Below are 18,740 nucleotides of genomic sequence, written 5' to 3'. Positions count from 1 at the left end.
GTTTTCACTGTCTCACTGGGATCCTGATAGCCAGGCCTCAGTGCTCATAGTGAAAACACTATGTTTTCAGTATGTTTGTTATGTGTCACTGGGATCCTGCTGGTCAGGACCCCAGTGCTCATAGGTTTGTGGCCTATATGTATGTGTCACTGGGACCCTGTCACACAGGGCCCCAGTGCTCATAGGTGTGCATGTATATGTTCCCTGTGTGGTGCCTAACTGTCTCACTGAGGCTCTGCTAACCAGAACCTCAGTGGTTATGCTCTCTCATTACTTTTAAATTGTCACTAACAGGCTAGTGACCAATTTTACCAATTCACATTGGCTTACTGGAACACCCTTATAATTCCCTAGTATATGGTACTGAGGTACCCAGGGTATTGGGGTTCCAGGAGATCCCTATGGGCTGCAGCATTTCTTTTGCCACCCATAGGGAGCTCTGACAATTCTTACACAGGCCTGCCACTGCAGCCTGAGTGAAATAACGTCCACGTTATTTCACAGCCATTTTACACTGCACTTAAGTAACTTATAAGTCACCTATATGTCTAACCTTTACCTGGTAAAGGTTAGGTGCAAAGTTACTTAGTGTGAGGGCACCCTGGCACTAGCCAAGGTGCCCCCACATTGTTCAGAGACAATTCACTGAACTTTGTGAGTGCGGGGACACCATTACACGCGTGCACTACATATAGGTCACTACCTATATGTAGCTTCACCATGGTAACTCCGAATATGGCCATGTAACATGTCTATGATCATGGAATTGCCCCCTCTATGCCATCCTGGCATTGTTGGTACAATTCCATGATCCCAGTGGTCTGTAGCACAGACCCTGGTACTGCCAGACTGCCCTTCCTGGGGTTCACTGCAGCTGCTGCTGCTGCCAACCCCTCAGACAGGCAGCTGCCCTCCTGGGGTCCAGCCAGGCCTGGCCCAGGATGGCAGAACAAAGAACTTCCTCTGAGAGAGGGTGTGACACCCTCTTCCTTTGGAAAATGGTGTGAAGGGAGAGGAGGAGTAGCCTCCCCCAGCCTCTGGAAATGCTTTGTTGGGCACAGATGTGCCCAATTCTGCATAAGCCAGTCTACACCGGTTCAGGGACCCCTTAGCCCCTGCTCTGGCGCGAAACTGGACAAAGGAAAGGGGAGTGACCACTCCCCTGACCTGCACCTCCCCTGGGAGGTGTCCAGAGCTCCTCCAGTGTGCTCCAGACCTCTGCCATCTTGGAAACAGAGGTGCTGCTGGCACACTGGACTGCTCTGAGTGGCCAGTGCCACCAGGTGACGTCAGAGACTCCTGCTGATAGGCTCCTTCAGGTGTTAGTAGCCTTTCCTCTCTCCTAGGTAGCCAAACCCTCTTTTCTGGCTATTTAGGGTCTCTGTCTCTGGGGAAACTTTAGATAACGAATGCATGAGCTCAGCCGAGTTCCTCTGCATCTCCCTCTTCACCTTCTGATAAGGAATCGACCGCTGACCGCGCTGGAAGCCTGCAAACCTGCAACATAGTAGCAAAGACGACTACTGCAACTCTGTAACGCTGATCCTGCCGCCTTCTCGACTGTTTTCCTGCTTGTGCATGCTGTGGGGGTAGTCTGCCTCCTCTCTGCACCAGAAGCTCCGAAGAAATCTCCCGTGGGTCGACGGAATCTTCCCCCTGCAACCGCAGGCACCAAAAAGCTGCATTACCGGTCCCTTGGGTCTCCTCTCAGCACGATGAGCGAGGTCCCTCGAATCCAGCGACACCGTCCAAGTGACCCCCACAGTCCAGTGACTCTTCAGCCCAAGTTTGGTGGAGGTAAGTCCTTGCCTCACCTCGCTGGGCTGCATTGCTGGGAACCGCGACTTTGCAAGCTACTCCGGCCCCTGTGCACTTCCGGCGGAAATCCTTCGTGCACAGCCAAGCCTGGGTCCACGGCACTCTAACCTGCATTGCACAACTTTCTAAGTTGGTCTCCGGCGACGTGGGACTCCTTTGTGCAACTTCGGCAAGCACCGTTTCACGCATCCTCGTAGTGCCTGTTTCTGGCACTTCTCCGGGTGCTACCTGCTTCAGTGAGGGCTCTTTGTCTTGCTCGACGTCCCCTCTCACTGCAGGTCCAATTTGCGACCTCCTGGTCCTTCCTGGGCCCCAGCAGCGTCCAAAAACGCCAAACGCACGATTTGCGTGTAGCAAGGCTTGTTGGCGTCCATCCGGCGGGAAATACTTCTGCACGACTCTCCAAGGCGTGGGGGATCCATCCTCCAAAGGGGAAGTCTCTAGCCCTTGTCGTTCCTGCAGTATTCACAGTTCTTCAGCCTAGTAAGAGCTTCTTTGCACCAACCGCTGGCATTTCTTGGGCATCTGCCCATCTCCGAGCTGCTTGTGACTTTTGGACTTGGTCCCCTTGTTCCACAGGTACCCTCAGTCAGGAATCCATCGTTGTTGCATTGCTGATTTGTGTTTTCCTTGCATTTTCCCTCTAACACGACTATTTTGTCCTTAGGGGAACCTTAGTGCACTTTGCACTCACTTTTCAGGGTCTTGGGGAGGGTTATTTTTCTAACTCTCACTATTTTCTAATAGTCCCAGCGACCCTCTACAAGGTCACATAGGTTTGGGGTCCATTCGTGGTTCGCATTCCACTTCTGGAGTATATGGTTTGTGTTGCCCCTATCCCTATGTTTCCCCATTGCATCCTATTGTAACTATCCATTGTTTGCACTGTTTTCTAAGACTATACTGCATATTTTTGCTATTGTGTATATATATCTTGTGTATATTTCCTATCCTCTCACTGAGGGTACACTCTAAGATACTTTGGCATATTGTCATAAAAATAAAGTACCTTTATTTTTAGTATAACTGTGTATTGTGTTTTCTTATGATATTGTGCATATGACACTAGGTGGTACTGTAGTAGCTTCACACGTCTCCTAGTTCAGCCTAAGCTGCTCTGCTAAGCTACCATTATCTATCAGCCTAAGCTGCTAGACACCCTATACACTAATAAGGGATAACTGGGCCTGGTGCAAGGTGCAAGTACCCCTTGGTACTCACTACAAGCCAGTCCAGCCTCCTACATTGGTTGTGCAGCGGTGGGATAAGTGCTTTGAGACTACTTACCACTCTTGTCATTGTACTTTTCATAAGAGAAAAATATACAAAACAAGGTCAGTGTATATACACATAGCCAAAAAGTTTTGCATTTCCTCTTTTCACTCTTTTCTAAGTGCTGAAAAGTACTTCTAAACTTTCAAAAAGTTCTTAAAAGTTTAAAAAGTTTTTTTTCTGTCTTTCCAAAAAGTTCTGAAAACTTTTTTCTCTTTGTCTATCACTTTAACTCTCTCTAAAAATGTCTGGCACAGGCCAAAAAGTTGAACTGTCCAAACTTGCATATGATCACCTTAGCTGGAAAGGAGCAAGGAGTCTCTGCATAGAGAGAGGTTTGAGTGTAGGGAAGAATCCTTCCTTAGAACTGTTAATTAATATGCTTAGAGTACAGGATAAGGCCATAAGTGCCCAATCTGTAGAAAAAGTAGCTAATGGTTCTCAATCTGATCCAGGGACTCCCCCAGGAAAAGGTTCAGGAAAGAAACTTCTCAGCCTGCCCATTACTAGACAGTCTAGCATAGTTGGTACAGAGGTTGAATCACATCATACTGATGATGTGCTCTCACATTATGCTGGTAGCCAAGCTGTTAGGGTGCCCTTTGTAAGGGACAGGTCTCCTTCTGTTCATTCCCATCATACCTCTGTATCTAGAAATGTCCCTCCCACCCACCCTGATGACAGATTGTTAGAAAGGGAGCTCAATAGATTGAGAGTGGAGCAAACCAGACTGAAGCTCAAGAAGCAACAGCTGGATTTGGATAGACAGTCTTTAGAAATAGAGAGGGAAAGACAGAAGATGGGTTTAGATACCCATGGTGGCAGCAGCAGTATTCCCCATAGTCATCCTGCAAAAGAGCATGATTCCAGGAATCTGCATAAGATAGTTCCCCCTTATAAGGAGGGGGATGACATTAACAAGTGGTTTGCTGCACTTGAGAGGGCCTGTGTTGTACAGGATGTCCCTCAAAGGCAGTGGGCTGCTATCCTATGGCTATCATTTAGTGGAAAGGGTAGGGATAGACTCCTTACTGTGAAAGAAAGTGATGCCAATAATTTTACAGTTCTTAAGAATGCACTCCTGGATGGTTATGGCTTAACCACTGAACAGTACAGGATAAAGTTCAGAGAGACCAAAAAGGAGTCTTCACAAGACTGGGTTGATTTCATTGACCATTCAGTGAAGGCCTTGGAGGGGTGGTTACATGGCAGTAAAGTTACTGATTATGAAAGCCTGTATAACACAATCCTGAGAGAGCATATACTTAATAATTGTGTGTCTGATTTGTTGCACCAGTACCTGGTAGACTCTGATCTGACCTCTCCCCAAGAATTGGGAAAGAAGGCAGACAAATGGGTCAGAACAAGGGTGAACAGAAAAGTTCATACAGGGGGTGACAAGGATGGCAATAAGAAGAAAGATGGTGAAAAATCTCAAGATAAGCATGGGGATAAGGGTAAAACCAAAGATCCCACTTCAAATCTTAAACACTCTTCAGAGGGTGGGGATAAAACAAATTCTTCCTCTTCTTCCCAACCTGCACACATTAAAAAGCCTTGGTGCTTTGTGTGTAAAAACAGAGGCCATAGGCCAGGGGATAAGTCCTGTCCAGGTAAACCCCCTGAGCCTACCACCACTAATACATCAAGCTCTAGTGCCCCTAGCAGTAGTGGTACTAGTGGTGGGACTGCTGGCAACAGTCAAGCAAAGGGTGTAGTTGGGTTCACTTATGGGTCCATAGTGGAAACTGATGTAATCAGTCCCAAGACAGTTTCTGTCACACCTAGTGGCATTGGCCTTGCCACACTGGCTGCTTGTCCCCTTACAATGGATAAGTACAGGCAGACAGTTTCAATAAATGGTGTTGAGGCCTTGGCCTACAGGGACACAGGTGCCAGTTTCACTTTGGTGACTGAAAACCTAGTGCCTCCTGAACAACACATCATTGGACAACAGTATAAGATTATTGATGTCCATAACTCCACTAAGTTTCTTCCCTTAGCTATAATTCAGTTTAGTTGGGGTGGAGTTACTGGCCCTAAGCAGGTGGTGGTATCACCTAGCTTGCCTGTAGACTGTCTCTTAGGTAATGACCTAGAGGCCTCAGGTTGGGCTGATGTAGAGTTTTATGCCCATGCAGCCATGCTGGGCATCCCTGAGGAATTGTTCCCTCTCATTTCTACTGAAATGAAAAAGCAAAGGAGAGAAGGCCTGAAAACTCAGGATCCCTCTCCATCAACAGGTAAAAAGGGTATCACAGTATCCCCTAACCACCCTACCATTCAGGATACCATTCCTGTGGTGGGAGAAACCTCTCCTGGGGTGGCACCTGTTCCAAGGGAATCATCAGCTGGCAAAGCTGGACTCCCTGAGGTAGAAGTACCTCTCTGTGGGATAACTAACATTGGTGACAAAAAGAGCACCATTTTAGCTAACATGGAGCATCCCTCCAACCCTCCCAGAGAAACTTTAGTGCAGAAACCCTGCACTGCCTCACAACACTTAGGACAGCATCCCTGCCCTAGTGTGGAGCTCATAGGACAGCATCCCTGCCCTGCTCCAACTCAAGAGAAACAGCATCCCTGTTCTCTCTTCCAGCCAAATGGACAAAGTTTTTGCCCAGCTATGGCTTTATTGAGACAGCATCCCTGTCTGGCATTTCCATCACTACAAATAGGTTCAGTGGACAATTCCCACTGCTCTAAACTAAAACTTACTGATAGAAACTCTGAAAATACATCTTCACATTGTTGCTTAGCTAAAAAACTTCAAACAGGGTGGTTTACATCCCCACAGGGAAGTAACCATATAGTGGATGATAAAGGGAGTAACCAGTCTATTGCAGAGCTACTCTCTACTTATCACCACTTAGACAATAAAGTCTCAACTGGCCAAGGTTAGCCTTATTGTCCTTTGTTTGGGGGGGGGTTGTGTGAGGAAGGTAGCCTCTTTCTAGCCTTGTTACCCCCACTTTTGGCCTGTTTGTGAGTGTATGTCAGGGTGTTTGTCACTGTTTTCACTGTCTCACTGGGATCCTGATAGCCAGGCCTCAGTGCTCATAGTGAAAACACTATGTTTTCAGTATGTTTGTTATGTGTCACTGGGATCCTGCTGGTCAGGACCCCAGTGCTCATAGGTTTGTGGCCTATATGTATGTGTCACTGGGACCCTGTCACACAGGGCCCCAGTGCTCATAGGTGTGCATGTATATGTTCCCTGTGTGGTGCCTAACTGTCTCACTGAGGCTCTGCTAACCAGAACCTCAGTGGTTATGCTCTCTCATTACTTTTAAATTGTCACTAACAGGCTAGTGACCAATTTTACCAATTCACATTGGCTTACTGGAACACCCTTATAATTCCCTAGTATATGGTACTGAGGTACCCAGGGTATTGGGGTTCCAGGAGATCCCTATGGGCTGCAGCATTTCTTTTGCCACCCATAGGGAGCTCTGACAATTCTTACACAGGCCTGCCACTGCAGCCTGAGTGAAATAACGTCCACGTTATTTCACAGCCATTTTACACTGCACTTAAGTAACTTATAAGTCACCTATATGTCTAACCTTTACCTGGTAAAGGTTAGGTGCAAAGTTACTTAGTGTGAGGGCACCCTGGCACTAGCCAAGGTGCCCCCACATTGTTCAGAGACAATTCACTGAACTTTGTGAGTGCGGGGACACCATTACACGCGTGCACTACATATAGGTCACTACCTATATGTAGATTCACCATGGTAACTCCGAATATGGCCATGTAACATGTCTATGATCATGGAATTGCCCCCTCTATGCCATCCTGGCATTGTTGGTACAATTCCATGATCCCAGTGGTCTGTAGCACAGACCCTGGTACTGCCAGACTGCCCTTCCTGGGGTTCACTGCAGCTGCTGCCAACCCCTCAGACAGGCAGCTGCCCTCCTGGGGTCCAGCCAGGCCTGGCCCAGGATGGCAGAACAAAGAACTTCCTCTGAGAGAGGGTGTGACACCCTCTCCCTTTGGAAAATGGTGTGAAGGCAGGGGAGGAGTAGCCTCCCCCAGCCTCTGGAAATGCTTTGTTGGGCACAGATGTGCCCAATTCTGCATAAGCCAGTCTACACCGGTTCAGGGACCCCTTAGCCCCTGCTCTGGCGCGAAACTGGACAAAGGAAAGGGGAGTGACCACTCCCCTGACCTGCACCTCCCCTGGGAGGTGTCCAGAGCTCCTCCAGTGTGCTCCAGACCTCTGCCATCTTGGAAACAGAGGTGCTGCTGGCACACTGGACTGCTCTGAGTGGCCAGTGCCACCAGGTGACGTCAGAGACTCCTGCTGATAGGCTCCTTCAGGTGTTAGTAGCCTTTCCTCTCTCCTAGGTAGCCAAACCCTCTTTTCTGGCTATTTAGGGTCTCTGTCTCTGGGGAAACTTTAGATAACGAATGCATGAGCTCAGCCGAGTTCCTCTGCATCTCCCTCTTCACCTTCTGATAAGGAATCGACCGCTGACCGCGCTGGAAGCCTGCAAACCTGCAACATAGTAGCAAAGACGACTACTGCAACTCTGTAACGCTGATCCTGCCGCCTTCTCGACTGTTTTCCTGCTTGTGCATGCTGTGGGGGTAGTCTGCCTCCTCTCTGCACCAGAAGCTCCGAAGAAATCTCCCGTGGGTCGACGGAATCTTCCCCCTGCAACCGCAGGCACCAAAAAGCTGCATTACCGGTCCCTTGGGTCTCCTCTCAGCACGACGAGCGAGGTCCCTCGAATCCAGCGACACCGTCCAAGTGACCACCACAGTCCAGTGACTCTTCAGCCCAAGTTTGGTGGAGGTAAGTCCTTGCCTCACCTCGCTGGGCTGCATTGCTGGGAACCGCGACTTTGCAAGCTACTCCGGCCCCTGTGCACTTCCGGCGGAAATCCTTCGTGCACAGCCAAGCCTGGGTCCACGGCACTCTAACCTGCATTGCACGACTTTCTAAGTTGGTCTCCGGCGACGTGGGACTCCTTTGTGCAACTTCGGCAAGCACCGTTTCACGCATCCTTGTAGTGCCTGTTTCTGGCACTTCTCCGGGTGCTACCTGCTTCAGTGAGGGCTCTTTGTCTTGCCCGACGTCCCCTCTCACTGCAGGTCCAATTTGCGACCTCCTGGTCCTTCCTGGGCCCCAGCAGCGTCCAAAAACGCCAAACGCACGATTTGCGTGTAGCAAGGCTTGTTGGCGTCCATCCGGCGGGAAAACACTTCTGCACGACTCTCCAAGGCGTGGGGGATCCATCCTCCAAAGGGGAAGTCTCTAGCCCTTGTCGTTCCTGCAGTATTCACAGTTCTTCAGCCTAGTAAGAGCTTCTTTGCACCAACCGCTGGCATTTCTTGGGCATCTGCCCATCTCCGAGCTGCTTGTGACTTTTGGACTTGGTCCCCTTGTTCCACAGGTACCCTCAGTCAGGAATCCATCGTTGTTGCATTGCTGATTTGTGTTTTCCTTGCATTTTCCCTCTAACACGACTATTTTGTCCTTAGGGGAACCTTAGTGCACTTTGCACTCACTTTTCAGGGTCTTGGGGAGGGTTATTTTTCTAACTCTCACTATTTTCTAATAGTCCCAGCGACCCTCTACAAGGTCACATAGGTTTGGGGTCCATTCGTGGTTCGCATTCCACTTCTGGAGTATATGGTTTGTGTTGCCCCTATCCCTATGTTTCCCCATTGCATCCTATTGTAACTATACATTGTTTGCACTGTTTTCTAAGACTATACTGCATATTTTTGCTATTGTGTATATATATCTTGTGTATATTTCCTATCCTCTCACTGAGGGTACACTCTAAGATACTTTGGCATATTGTCATAAAAATAAAGTACCTTTATTTTTAGTATAACTGTGTATTGTGTTTTCTTATGATATTGTGCATATGACACTAGGTGGTACTGTAGTAGCTTCACACGTCTCCTAGTTCAGCCTAAGCTGCTCTGCTAAGCTACCATTATCTATCAGCCTAAGCTGCTAGACACCCTATACACTAATAAGGGATAACTGGGCATGGTGCAAGGTGCAAGTACCCCTTGGTACTCACTACAAGCCAGTCCAGCCTCCTACACTCACATGCCTTGAACTTACAAACAGCATGCAGGTTCTGACTGGAGGACTCCTCCTATTTCTGAACATTTCAACAAATTGATTGTCTAGTCTGAGAATAAATACTGGCAAGTTGCTATTTTTGGGATGACCAGGTATCAGAGACACTTTTTAGTGTGTCTGAGACATCTACTGAGCTTCATGTCATGAAACTTCGATCGCCATTGGTCCGTTGGGGGGGGGGGACAAATTGTGGATAATGACCCTCCAAGGAGAGATGTAGACTGTCTGGAGAAAGAAGCACTGGATGCTGAGGAAATGAAATCACAGCATTGCATCCAACAGAGGACAGACTGCCTTGGAAGTCATCAGCATGCTTCAGGAGAGACTGGGAGCTGTGCATGGTGGTAAAGAGTTTTGTATCTTGCTGAACATGCTACGTGGATCTGTAGTGAAGAAATTATTCCTTTGTGGGTACTGTGGTTCCTGGGCCTCAGAAGACACTGCATGAAGCCCACGGTGTGGGCTGGAAGAGTCTATTGCCTGGTCCATTATGTGCTCCTGGGCTCTGGCGGGTTCTCCTTCTCTCTTCAACTCCAAAAATTGCAATCATCTGCTTCAGGGCGTTTATCTTTATTTTATGGTGCCTACACAGCAAGTTCACTTCAGGTTTTCATTCTCTTTTCTTTTCACCATGTCTGTTTCTCTTTTGGTTTCTTTCTGACTTTCCCAATTGTAAGTGAAAAGGTTATTGGTTGAGGGGGGTGGAAGCCTCAACCAGGACACAACAAAAGTCCTTGTCAGGGTGAACCACAAAAGCCACTAAATTAACCTGTGCTTAACCCCCTGATAACTTGGCACAAAGCAGTCGGGCCTAACATAGAAGCAATGCGCAACATATTTATGCAGCACACAAACAGTAATAAAGTATAAATACAACACAAGAAAATTCCCACACCAATATAGTCAAATAGAGTATATTTTCATAAATAAAATGATACCAGAACAACAAACATCCAAACAGTATAAGTGGACATATATAATTTTTTTTTTTTTTTACTTAAGCACAAAGCCCCACTCACAGTTATCTGGTCACCCTAGACCAGAAGAAAGTCACAAGTTTAGGCCAACTGCGATGTAGCACGGAGCAGATACGGGTACCATGCTAGTCCAGCTAATAAAGTTACTTTCTAAGAGTGGTGCAAAGAGTTCCATTCACATTGAAGGAGGCCATGAGGAGAAGGATGAACATCTCAGATAGTCATTGCTGCAGCGCAAAGAACAGGCTGGGTGTCATGGGTGGTGGCTGCTGTAGCATGAAGAGATAGATGAGCTTGGTGTGAAGGTCATTGCTGTAGCTGTGTTTTGGTGATTGTCGCAGGCTGTCAATGGTGAAGTGACATGAATAGCAGGTCTCACAGAAGCTTCACATTGACGGTCATCATGGGTGGTAAAGGTCTGGTGCAAAAAGGTCGATAAGCATCCTAAGGAGTCCAAACATCTTAATTTTCACCTTTTTCTTTAGGAGGAGTTCTGTCTGAATCCAGCCAAAGGTCCAGGAAATGGAAAGGCACCTCTTGGGGATAAAGGACTCATTCCAGCCGAGGCCAGCATGGCTCAGGCAGGCCCAGTTGCAGCAGGATGGCTGGTCAGTTGCAGAGAGGCCTCTGAAGCTTTATGTGTCCCTGTAGCTCACACTTGAGAGGTTAGTCTAATGACCCTTGGAGTCACTCAGGTAAACCTGGAATGAAGGTATCAGGTCCAGTCTTCCTTCTCAGACAGTAAGGCAGTCCTTCAAGCAGTAGGACAGTCCTTTGATAGCAGAACAGTCTGTCTACAGCTTCCGCAGGTCCAGGAGCATTCTGATGAATGGCTCTGGATGCCCAATATTGATACCTGGTGCCATGTGAGACTCCTTGTCCTACCGTCACACTTAGTTCTTAAAAGTTCTTGTCCTTCATCTGTTAAGGGTCTAAAGTATATGGGGTGACAAAAGGCATGAGAGGCCTGGTGTCAGGTTCCGTTGTGTGTGTAGGAGACAAAGCCCTTTGAGTTTAAGCTGGGTATAGCTCCTTCTGAGTCATCCTGCCAGGATGGCCTCTCCACACCTAAGCTCCCTTTGTGCTACTGCCTGGAAGCTATACACAAATACCAACAGCAGAGCCATTCACAGCCAGTGACCCAGGATACTGGCAGAAGGCACACTTGGCTGGGATAAGAAGAGTCAGACTTTCTAAAAATGTAATTTTCAGAATTGTAACTTAAAATGTGATTTCATAATTTATATGAGTGTGGAAGGCATATTTCTATCTGTTCCTAATCCAAAGTTAGCACTTATCAAATTTAATAAGGTAACCCAGTGTTAGTCAATGAGAGATATAAGCCTTACAGCAGTGAAAGATGAATTTAGAAGCTTTTCACCGCCAGGACATATAAAAATGAAGTACATGTGTTCTACTTTTAAAATACAATGCACCCTGCCCTATGAATCTTTAAGAACTATTGTAGGGGTAACTTATCAGTATAAAACTGCACTGCAGGCTGTGGTGAGAGGCATTGCATATGTTTTAAAATGCTGCTTTAGTAGGTGGCACAATGAGTGCTGCATGCCCACCAGTACAATTTTGTTTAAAGGCCTTGAGTACGTGTAGTGCCATTTCCTATGGACTTACAAGTAAATTAAACGTACCAATCGGGTGGGTGCAAACTGTACCATGTTTTATGGAGAGCACACAAGCACTTTGTCACTGGTTGGCAGGGAAAAATTGCCAACAAAAAATGGCTTTGACAACGGAAGGCATAAATCTGGCAAGACCCCGCAAAAAGGACCAGGTCCAAGGCCAATCCATTATGTTTCCAGTCTTGTGGTGTTTGAAATCATTTCTATTTCCTGTTCTTTCAGTATTTAAAGGCCTAAGTCTGATTTGAAGGTGCATCACAAGATAGTTTGTTTCCTTGCTCCCTCCACTTTCTGATTCTGAGTCCCCACTCATAAAGAGAATTCCATTAATGGATTCCGGAGTACTAGCTTGCTTCAATCCTCTGAATTCTTCGTACAGCAAGAATAAAGTGGCAATTTCTCAAAGGTACTTGCCTACCACATATTCCAGTGTGTGGTGATATTGTGGCTTCCAGAAACAGTCCCTCGTACTTTGGACAGAAGAAGACCTAGACCATGTTACGGGTAAACTTCCAGATATGACAAGGCCTCATCTTACTTGAGAAGGAAACACCAGAAGTAGGTCTGCAGATAAAAAAAAAGCTTGATCCAATAGCCGTAAATGTCCACTGAATGAGCAGCTCTGCAGGTAGGAGGAAAAACTATCTTATACTATTACTGCAGGTGACCACAGGGAGTATCAGCTCTGCAATGATCTTTGTGGTGAGTCTCTTTTGTTCTTGACACCAGTGTACCCCTAAACGGAACTGATACTTACTCAGCCCCCCCAGTGTAGAGGTAAGCAATGGAATTGCTAGGTGAAACCTTGCTGAACCAGACCCTACACACTGTGTAAATCTATGCAGTGGATGCAGAGATACTGTGTCATGCATTCCTGACTTGTGGGAGTTTTTTGTCCCCCTCAGCTCCAATCCTGTTGGTGTCCTTAGCACCAACTGCAGTAAATATTTTGAGATGAAAATAATTTAGAAGTGTTGTAGCATTCCTCCGTTTTAAGTGATCCCTTTTGTAGGTGTCACCATGGCAGTCCCAGCATTCTAGGGCATGGGCACTGGAGGACATTTTTAGTAGAGATGGTCTGAATTTGCTGAGTTTCACTACGTGGAATTTCAGAGTAACATGAAAACTCAGCAAAACTCCACAGAGTTCAGCAAATGGGCAGAAATCTGCAGGTCTTGCTGCTTGCTCTGATTTTTAGCACCTGCAACTCATTCCACGCTGAGGGCTCTGTTGCCTGAGTTGATTTTGCTGCTGCTCAAGTAGATTTACTACTCCAGTGGCAGCTTTCTCATTGAAAGTGGTTGAATGGTGCCACCTTAGTGCTAAAAAAGTGTGCTAGGTGATGTAAATTCTCACTTTCCAACTTACCATTGGCATGCTGCGTGTGAGAAAAAACTCCACCATGCAGCGGTTGGAGGAATTTGGCCAGAACTCCACATTAAAAGATTATTGCAGAGTGGCCAAAACATGCCAACTTCACCAGTGCAGCGGAATTTATCACCCACACCTAATTTTTTGCCTCCCATTTCGACTCCTGTTCATGTTCCCTGTAACCCCCCTTGCTCCTCAGCATCATTTACTGTGTACCAGGACAGGACCTTCTCTTATTTGGGCAGGGGCTACATTATGGCATGAGGAAGACCAGCAAGACCGCCCAAATGCTCTGGACCGATTGTTATCTAAAATGAAACTCACTCAAGCAATGCCCAGTGGGTTGCGAGGTGATTGCATACTACTAGGTTATCTATCTCCAGCACCACTGGAATTATGTGGCGGGGGAGGGCTTAATTATGTGGTAGAAGGGGTCAAGTTATGCAACAAGAAAAGGCAAATTGGGCGGTATAACGTGGCACATTTTGTGATAATATGTTTTCTATATTTTTCATTTGTACTCTTGTTAACATTGTGCCAGCATAGGTTGCGCCTCACTTGGACCACCCACATATAGCTATAAAGAACAGAAAGGTGACTAGTCAACCTTTGCAAAGGTACTTCCATTGCGCAACAACACGGTTTGCTGCATTTTCATTACCCTTTGAACTGCTTGTGTTAGAAACTGTTTTTTTGTTTAAATCTGCAGATTATGCAACAGAATATGGATAATATGTCAAATGTGGCAAAACCATAATTTTGAGAAAAGTGCATCAGCTGCACAGTTGTATATTTCAGTGGCCCTGTCTATCTTAGACTGGGACGCTAAATAACTCCTTAGTGCCAGGGGCTCTCGAAAACTCTTCTTGGGCTGTGTTCTGAAGAAAAGACTAGAAAATCTAATAGGTGTGTACTGGTCTGCCTCCTTAGCTTGACTGGTACTTCCAAAAATCATGTACTTGGTGCTGTTGTTTGCATCTAATAGAATGTTACCAGAGGTAAACAAAACTACCATTGTCACAATGTGAGCAAAGTAATCTCTGATTTAGGTCCCACATTATTTATTTAGCTATCTGGCTTCTACTACCCTAAGCAATAATTGTTTGATTGCTTTTTACACCCTCCTTTCCACCAGTTCAATGATTTGCCATTAACAACACTTAGGCTTGCTTAATCCCTAAAATATGTTCACTTGCATAACACCAAAGAGTTTTGAACAGAATATCATTGTATTAATTGTTAAAAATGTTGCCATAACTGGACTCTAGCATTACTCAAACATTACTGCCACTGGCTAATAAAGTTACCTTTACTGTTCCACTTCATTAAAATATGACATTGTACTACAGTTTGATGAAGTGATTGACCCGGAAGTTTAGATGTCCCTTGCCATCTGCAGCTTTTGTCACTATTTGGAATTAAATCAGTTGATAACGTGTGGCATGGATGTAGATTATGTAGATGCAGAAAATACTGACAAAGCATAACTCTTTACGGTAATTTGACATATCCTGCGTATGATTATGTTACAGTCTAGGGATAGTTTTTGTGTTTAGTAAATGGGTGTTCTGTTAGATGCTGTGAAGTGGTGAACTGGGAGTGTGACAAGTCTGTAGCCCCACAGTGTTGGAACACAATCGCATGGAATTGTGACTAATCACATGAATACCACCGACAACTAGTGATGTGTGAGAAATGTTTTTTTTTGGTTGAGTGAGTTGTTAACCCTGCTCAGGCATCAGCCACAGTCACTATCAGAGTGAACGGCTAAAGTCACTAATTTAACCTGTGCTTAACCTTCTGGTAGCTTGGCACAAACATGCAGGCTAAAACAGCAATAAAGTGAAAAACACAACAAAAAACATCCTACGTCAATTTCCCGGATTGCACTGTGTTTGAGGCAGGTATGTTTGCTTTATCCAATCACCACAGAATGGTAAGACGTGTATCAAGACAGAGAGCTAAAAGTAGTTATTCCCGCAAATCTACACACAGGAATACTTTTTAAATTTTAAATTGCCCCTTACCGAATGACGATGTACATGTGGGCAGCAGCAAGGGGAAAACATGCCACTTTTAAAAGCAATTTGAAAAGAAATCTTCACTTCTCATTTCTTGTCTTAGTCTCTTGTGCTGCTGCCTCTACGCACACCGATATCTGTCATGTCATTGACAATCTATGAATTGGATGAAAAGTATATTTTAAAATGGCATTGGTGACAGCAGCAATTTACACGACAGTTCGAATTCATATCAGAGGACCGAAATAAAGGTCAAGTACCTGATCTAAAAAACAAAATCTCTCTGACTGCCACAAGTGCAGAAAGGACTGTACTATATAAAATATCTAAATACAAATATAACTTTTGCATGGGGCACATCTCTACTCCTATAGGAACATGCAAACTTGCAAATCGGTCTGACATTTTGCAGGTGCCACAATAAAAAGAACAATAGAGACCATCAGAGATATTGATGTAAATTAGGTTAGTAGTTGAGTGGGGTAAAACCCTTCTCAATCAACAGCCACAATCCCTCTCAGTGTGAACCAGAAAAAAACACTAAATTAACTTGTGCTTAACCCTCTGGCAATAAAGTGAAAACACAACACAAGAAAGACTCCCACATCTATTTAGAACAATAGAATACATTTTAATAAAGTATTTGACACCTAAATGACAAGATTCCAATCAGTAGAACTGGAGTTATCAATTTTTAAAGGTAAAAATGAGCACCTGAAAGATCAAAGCGCCACTCATGGACATCTGGTTACTCAAGACTAAGCCAAAGTCAAACGATATGGCTGACAACGTTGGAGTGTGGGTCGGATACAAGAAGGGGATTGGGCCAAGCCAGCTCTTATCTTCAGACTCTGAAGAAATTTTGTGGAAAAATGTCTGAGAAGGTATAGTTCAAGGAGACAAGGCTGCAGCTGGCGTCTGAGGAGAAGGTGTTGTGGTTGGAGAGCTGCTGGATGGAGTCACAGTGAAGATTTCTACATTCAGACGTAGGGTCTGTTTTGGAGTTTGGAGAAGGGGTTCCTCCATCACAACAATGACGGATATCCAGTATGCCTAAATATAAATCCCATAGGCCCTTAGTCTCTTTTTCGGAAATCAATAATCTCTAGTGGGACAAAGCTGTAGTTTACGAGGGCTCCGTGAGGCTGGATACCCCTTCCTTGAAGGACTGATGAACAGGTTGTTTTGCTGTGGAGAAGAAGGTACCAGGAGCTGCTGAGTCTGGCCAACCAATGATGATCCTTGGCCAGAACAATTAGAAGGTAGGCCCTAGTGTCCTCTCGGTTCTCAGAGCAGTTTTTAGCCAAAACAAATTAAATTCCCAAGTTGTGGATTCTGGCACCTTGAGCACTACTTCGAAGGGTCCAGAACTAGACAGGCACTACTTGGAGGGTAAGGACTCACTCACGCCAGGTCCATGTGTGGGCTCAAAATAGTTGAAGCCTTTTTTTTTCCTGAGGCTGTGATCGGGATGCCAGCCAACTAACTCTTGGAGTTACTTTGGTAATCCCGGGTTCAAGAAGAACAGGGCTCAATCAGCAGGGCAGGCCTCTGAGGGTTCAAGGTAGGCTGCAGGCAGAAGAACTGTCCTTTCTTGTGCAGTGAAGCAGTCCTCCAAAGTACACAGCAAGACGCAACACCAGGCAGTGCTCTGAAAGTCCTTCTGCAGGTCCAGAAAGTGAACGGAAGAGTGGGTCTAAGGGTCCTATTTTCATACCTTGTGCCTTCTTTGAAGCAGGAGAGGTTTCTATACAATTCCCTTTGAAGTGCTTGGAACGTCCAGCCCTCCCTGCCCTGACTCCAGCCTGACTGCAGAAATGCTGAAGTGGTGTGAAGTCTGTAATAAATACGTTGCCAGTCACAACGAAGGCCTTTGAACAATTCTGGTTTATTGGAACACTCATGGACACTCCTAACAAACCAAACGCTTCTTCTTGTCTGACCTGAAAGAACGTTCCGTTCACAGAATTCTTTATTCTAAAAATGTCACTATACTATTACACATCTCTTTTTTTTTCAAAAAATAAAGTGAAATGAAAAAATATTTAAAAAAACAGTGTAACAAATTTGAAAAATAATTTCTACCCTAGCTAACATCATCCTGTGTTACAATTTTAATAAAACAATAAAAGAAAACATAGCTAATACATTATAAAATCTTTGTATTTGTTTGGCAATTTTATATGTCTACTGAATTTGACACCAACTCAATCGTATTATCACTTAATGCATTGTATTCTTCACAATTACTCGACCAAGTATTATCAATACCACCTGTTCTACTGTTTGTGTATACTTTGACTGACTCATTTCCAAAATCGGGATCAGACAGACAAGTTGACTCACGACAACTTCCACTGTTTACCTGTGCTAATCTGGAACAAAGCCACCATGATCCATTCCTCAACATAGCTGAAGTCCTTCTAATCTCAACTACTTTCCAAGGTTTTGAATACTTCAATTCTCCCTTTCTAACACATGTGGGAAGCTTAATCTTAACCCAATCACCCACACTAAGATTTAGATTCACCTGTCCATTTTCCTTGCACCTCTTTTGGTATTTATTCTCAACATTCATCCTAGCCTCCTTATAAATTCTTTTAATATCATAGATCTGTACATTGTTTCCCAACAAAGATGGATTTAAAATTAATCTAGGTTTTCTTCCCTTCAACAACAAAAAGGAGAAAACTTAGTTGAACAATGAGGTGTACAGTGATAGGGCCAAATTTTTTGTGCAAGATGTTCCTTCACATCAATCCCAGCTCTTAATGCCAACTGAATTGCTTCTACTAAAGTTCTATTAAATCTTTCAACTAAGTTGTTCATATTAGGTGCATATAGAGCAGTTCATTTTTATTGAATTTTGAGATTAGACGAGAAGTCTTGTAATTTGGAACAAGTAAACTGCATACCATTGTCAGTAGTAATACTTTCAGGATAACCTTCCTTTCTGAAACAATCTTTTAAGAACTCAATTACCTCCTCAGTATTGGGTCGTCCAATCCATTCGTACTCAGCCAGTTTAGAAAATGAATCAATAAGGACTAACACATACACCTTTTACTGCTTAACAACTTCACAAGGACCTAATAAATTCATGGCTAAATCCTTCCATGGCTGTTCTGGTAACTTTAGCATGTTAACTTCTTTTTTTGTGTTTTCAAAACTTTATCAGAATCCTTACACAACATACTGTTTTCACTAAAATTGACTACCTCTGACTCCATGTATGGCAACCAAAAATGATCTCTCAATTTTTTGATAGTCCCAGATTGACCCAAATGTCCAATATAAGCTTTGGAAATCAATTTCCTTCTAATTTCTATAGGAGGTACAAAACATTCCCCTTTTAGTAACATTTCATTTTCTATAGACAACTCATTACTTACTTTCCAGAAAACTTGTAAATCTTTTGTCAAAAACATTTCTAACGGCCAAACATTTATAATAAACCCTTTCACTTTTTCAAGAATTTCATCCTTGTCAGATGCTGAAACCCATTCTTCTTCTGAAATGACATCTGCAA

At 44.8% G+C, this 18,740-nt stretch overlaps 1 long non-coding RNA gene across 5 annotated transcripts in view; it reads right to left on the bottom strand.

The window, feature by feature from the left end:
- LOC138263152 (uncharacterized) overlaps nt 1-18,740 on the bottom strand; it is a 241,335-nt gene that overhangs the window by 81,692 nt on the left and 140,903 nt on the right. The window contains exon 2 of one of the 5 annotated variants that reach the window (XR_011199279.1): nt 15,218-15,367. The exons of the other annotated variants lie outside the window; for them this stretch is intronic. This is a non-coding gene — a long non-coding RNA (uncharacterized lncRNA). The remainder of the gene's footprint in view (nt 1-15,217; nt 15,368-18,740) is intronic. 5 annotated transcript variants of the gene reach the window in all.

Source organism: Pleurodeles waltl, chromosome 2_1 (genome assembly GCF_031143425.1).
Source record: "Pleurodeles waltl isolate 20211129_DDA chromosome 2_1, aPleWal1.hap1.20221129, whole genome shotgun sequence".
NCBI classification, from domain to species: Eukaryota; Metazoa; Chordata; class Amphibia; order Caudata; family Salamandridae; genus Pleurodeles; species Pleurodeles waltl.
The sequence above is the reverse complement of the archived record's forward strand: the minus strand, read 5'-3'. Positions and strand labels throughout refer to the sequence as shown.